The following is a 5,516-nucleotide window of genomic DNA, read 5'->3' as shown; positions in this document are numbered from 1 at the left end:
TTGCACCAGCATGTGCTCACTTCATGTCTCTGTGTCACATTTTGGTCATTCTTATAATATTTCGAACTTTTTCATTATTATTATATTTGTTGTGGTGTTCTGTGATTAGTGAACTTTGATGTTTCTATTGTAATTGTTTTGGAGTGCCAGGAACCAAATTTAATCAATAAAGGCTGTATGTGTTGTGACTGCTCCACTGACCAATGAATCCTCTAACTCTTTCCCTCTCTTTGGGCCTTCGTAGTTCCTGAGACATAACAATATCAAAATTTGATAAGTTAATAACCTTACAATGCCCTCTAAGTGTTCAAGTGAAAGAAAGAATCACACGTCTCTCACTTTAAAATGAATGCTAGAATTGATTAAGCTCAGTGAGGAAGGCATGTTAAAAGCTGAGATAGGCTGAAAGCTCGGATTCTTGTGCCAGTTAGCCAAGTTGTGAATGTAAAGAAAAAGTAACTGAAGGGAATTAAAAGTGATACTCTAGTGAACACACATATTTGTGAAATAAGAAAATGAAATAAGCTTATTGCTGATACAAAGAAAGTTTGAGTGATCTGGATAGAAGATTAAATGAGCCACACCATTCCCCTAAGGTAAACCCTAATCCAGAGCAAGGCCCAAACTCTCTTTAACTCAGTGATGTCTGAGAAAGCTGAGGAGGCTGCAGAACAAAAACTTGAAGCTGACAGAGATTGAGTCATAAGATGTAAGAAGAGAAACTCTATCTGTAACATAAAAATGCAAGGTGAAGCATCGAGTGCTGATCCAGAATCTACGGCAAGTTATCCAGAAGATCTACTAAAATCCTTGATGAGGGTGGTTACACTAAACAACAGATTGTCAATATGTATAAAACAGCCCAATTTAGGAAGAAGATGTCACCTAGGACTTCCAAAGCTAGAGGGGAAGCCAATGTCTAGTTTCAATGCTTCAAAGGAAAAGCTAACTCTCTTGCTGCAGCTGATGATTTTAAGTCGAAGTCATTGCTCACTTGCCATTTTGAATTATTCTAAATTTAGAATTGTGCTAAATCTATAAGTTCTGCCCAAGCTCTAGAAATGCAACAATTGCTTGGATGGCAGTAATCTCTTTACAGCATGGTTTTCTGAATATTTTAAGATCACTGTTGAGACCTACTGCTCAAAAGAAAAGGCTATTTTCAAAATATTATAGTTTGTTGACACACGTAGTCACCCAAGAACCTGATGGAGATGTAAAAAGAGACAAATGTTGTTTTCATGACTGCTAACACAATATCCACTCTGAAGCCCATGGATCAAAGAGTAATTTTGATTTTCAAAGTTGTTATTTAAGAAATACATTTCGCCAGGCTCAGTGGCTCAGCCTGTAATCCCGCGCCTTTGGGAGGCTGAGGTGAGTGGATTGCCTGAGCCCGCGGGTTTGAGACCCGCCTGTGTAGCAAGACCTCATCTCCACAATAAATAAAAAAATCAGCCGGGCGTGGTAGCACATGCCTGTAATTCCGGCTACTTGGAAGGCTGAGGTGGAAGGATCGCCGGAGCCCAGCAGGTCGAGGCTGCGGTGGCCGGAAGCGGCCACTGCACTCCAGTCTGGGCAACAGAGTGAGACTCCAACTCAAAAAAAAAAAAAAGAAAGAAAGACATTTCATAAGGTTACAGCTGCCATAGATAGTGATTTCTCTGATAAATCTGGGCAAAGTCAATTAATAGCCTTCTGGAAAGGATTCACCATTCTTGATGCCATCCAGAACACTGTGGTTCACAGAGAAGGTCAAATTAACAACATTAATAGAAGTTTGGAAAGTGTTGATTCCAATTCTCACGGATGACTTTAAGAGTTTTAAGACTTCAATCGAGGAAGTAAATGCAGATGTGGTGGAAATAGAAAAAGAACAAGAATTAGAAACAAAGCCTGAAGATGTGACTGCATTGCTGCCATCTCATGTTAAAACTTGAATGAATGAGGAGTTGCTTCTTATGAATGAGCAAAGAAAGTGGTTTCTTGAGATGGAATCTACTCCTGGTGAAGATGCTGTGAACATTGTTGAAATTACAATAAAGGATTTAGAGTATTACATAAACTTAGTTTTTAAAAAGTGGTGTCTGATAGAGAATGGTATAATGGACACTGGCGACACAGAAGGAGGAGGGAGAAAGGGGTAGAGGGACAAAAAATTACCTATTGGGTACAATGGGCACTGGTAGCAGTGGTGGGTACACTTAAAGTCCAGACCAAAGCTATTTGTACCTTCTCAAAGCTATTAAAATTAAAAAGATTTAAAAAATAAAGATTTTTAAGAAGTGGTGTCAGAGTTTGAGAGGGTTGACTCATATTTTGAAATAAGTTCTGCTGTGGGTAAAATACTATCAATCAGCATAGCAGGCTTAAAAGAAATATTTTGTAAAAGGAACAGTCAATAGATTCAGTAAGCTTTATTGCTGTCTTATTTTGTGAAATCGTCACAGCCATCCCATCCTGCAGCAACCACCACTCTGGTCAGTCAGCAGTCATCAACATTGAGGCTTGATCTGCCACAGGCAAAACAATGATGACTTGCTGAAGGTTCAGATGATGGTTAGCATTTTTTAGCAATAAAATATTTTTTAATTAAGGTATGTACGTTTTTTAGACATAAGGTATTGTACACTTAATAGACTACAATATAGTATAAATATAACTCTTATATACACTGGAAACTACAAAATTGGTATGACTCCTCACTTTGTTGTGGTATTCTCTTTATTGTAGTGATCTGAATCAAATCTCCAATATCTCGGAGTTATGCCTGCATATATTCTCGAAGCACCTACTATACTCTCAAGATCAAGTTAAGTTCCCTCTGGAATCTACTGTCATCATCTCGAGCACCCCACTTTCTCCCTCAAAGCACACACTTTTATTCTTGCTTATTTATTTCAGCTTTAGCTTTTCACACAGCTAGAGATTATTCTATACTTGTCATTCTGGTGAAAATACATAGGTTGAGATTTCAACTTCAATAGAGAGGGCTGAGCAAATGAATAGTGAATAAATCTAATTTAAATAAATATTACTGGAAGTTTTTATAATAATTATTCTTATGAACCGAGTTCTATGTAAACCCACTCGAAAGTGCTATTGATTATTCCTCTCCCATAAGCAACGAAGCAGAGACTTTTGCTAATATCTTGGTATAGCAAAAAGCAGATGGGTTTTAGCTTCAGGGCCAAGCAAAAAGTTGATGCTTCAAAAAAGTCTTCCTTGACCCCTACATAAGGTCAGATTCCCTATTATATTGACTGAAATTGTGGTTCTGAAAGCACTCTATAATTTGTAAAGTGCTATGCAAATACTAGTAATTATTATTTGCCTCTAGGACATAATCAGAAGAAAATACCATGGTAAGATATGCTTTTGCCTTCAACTGTTTGAGTTAGATCTGGTTGTATTTTAGTCTATGGAAAGTGTAAATTGTTATTCTTCTTCCCACCATTCACGTCCAACCACAGATGACCTTATTAGTTGGTCCCAGCCACACCCCCAACTTGGCCCAAGAAATGACAGGGCCTGAAAAATACACCTGGCCTTAGAACAATTCAGACACAAATGTAATGGCTTAAAAAAAAAAAAAAAAAAAAAACCAGGCAGACAAGCTCAGTCACCTCCACATTGTCTTTCAATGACCCCACAAGAATTCAGTATTTGAAATAGTGGGAAGTGCATTGCTTTGGGCAAATTTTGTAGATCTTAATCCTCTGGTTAAAAAGCAGAGGGACATGATCTTCCATACTCAGTCTCTTAAGCAAGACATTCTGGCCCAAGTTTCATTCGGTTTTCAAGATGTTTTTCTAAGTTTGTTAAGGGGCTGTTTTTTCCTCTCTTCCCTAGGAATCATAGAAGGCGATATGTTTTTTGCCATGTTAACTCAAATGAGTCACTTCACGTCTGAAGCTGTTTCCTCATATATTACATGAGGATCAAAATCTTCACCCTGCTTGCCTCCTGAAGCTCTTTGTGGCATTGAATGAGCAGAGAAGGAAGATTCCACATAAATACACAAAGAATCTCTATCATCAGGGGTCTTTGAAGGGGAGGAAGGTACATGCTGTCTTAGCAGATCAGCACCACAGTTTTCAAAATCAAGTTGACACATACAAATTAATAGTCCCATCCTGACATGCTCACTGGACAAGAACAAGTACAGACACCGAAGTCTTGGCTGACCCATTTGCCCCTGTCCCGACCCACATACTCAAAGTACATCTGTGTGGTTTTGGACAGCTCACATTCAGAAATGATCAGCTTTAATTCTCTTTTTCTTGTTTTTCATATAGCCATAGACTAGCCTAAGTTATAAAGGTTGAAATTTCTATTTCAATAGCAATGGTGAGAACAAATTAACATTGAGTAAGTCTGATTTAGCAAAATATTACTGGCAGTTTTGATAATGATCATTCTTATGAATATGGGTCTCTAAACAAATTCATCTTTGTTGATGGTTCTCTTTCCCACAGACAGCCATGCAGAGAGTTTGCTCACATCCTGGCATAGGAGAAAGGGGATAGGTTTTTGTTTTAGGCAGTTCTCTGTTCCAATCTTAATCAAATTACTAATTTTCTGTATTATAAAAAGGATACTTTAAAAAAACATTTTCAGACATATTTTCATATCCTGTAACTCTTGTTGCCTGTGGGCCCTCTCACTGTTTGAAGCAATGAATTTCAGAGCTTTGGGGAAAAGCACAGTACTCTCCTAAAACAATAGAGCGATTGCTCAGTTTTGACTCTAAAATTAGATATTTGTTTGAATCCATAGCAAGTTAAAAGGCTTAAAACTGAGTTTTATTGTACAAGAATATATTAAGGTATACATTGGTTTGTAACAGAAACCCGGCTATTAAGACTTAAATAAGCCGGGCTCGGTGGCTCAGCCTGTAATCCTGTGCTTTGGGAGGCTGAGGTGAGTGAATTGCCTGAGCCCGCGGGTTCGAGACCCGCCTGGGCAACTTGGCAAGACCTCATCTCTACAATAAATCAAAAATTAGCCGGGTGTGGTAGCACACGCCTGTAGTTCCAGCTACTTGGGAGGCTGAGGCGGAAGGATAGCCGGAGCCCAGCAGGTCGAGGCTGTGGTGGCCGGGAGCGGCCACTGCACTCCACTCTGGGTGACAGAGTGAGACTCCAACTCAAAAAAAAAAAAAAAGACTTAAATAACAGGGTTTGCTTTTCTCACATCACAACAAATCCAGATGCAGGTAGTTCAGAGCTAGTGTGGTGGCAACCCAATTCTGTTGGGACCCTGTGGTGATTGATTTTTTTGTGTCAAGCTGGTTAGGCCATTGTCTCCAGGTATTTGGTCAAATACTAATCCAGGTTGCCGGGGAAGGTAGTTTGTAGATTCAACTGAATTCTCTAATTAGTTGACTTTAAGTAAGGGAGATTACCCTAGATAAGCTGAGTCCGCCTGATTCAATTCAGTGAAAGGTCTAAGGAACAGAACTGAAGAAGCCTCCTTCCACCTGTGGACTGTAGTTTCGTCCTTGCCCTGGAGTT

Source organism: Carlito syrichta, unplaced genomic scaffold, assembly GCF_000164805.1.
Source record: "Carlito syrichta isolate Samal-C Ts95f unplaced genomic scaffold, Tarsius_syrichta-2.0.1 Scaffold309214, whole genome shotgun sequence".
In the NCBI taxonomy this organism is placed as follows: domain Eukaryota; kingdom Metazoa; phylum Chordata; class Mammalia; order Primates; family Tarsiidae; genus Carlito; species Carlito syrichta.
This window is presented reverse-complemented; position numbering follows the sequence as displayed.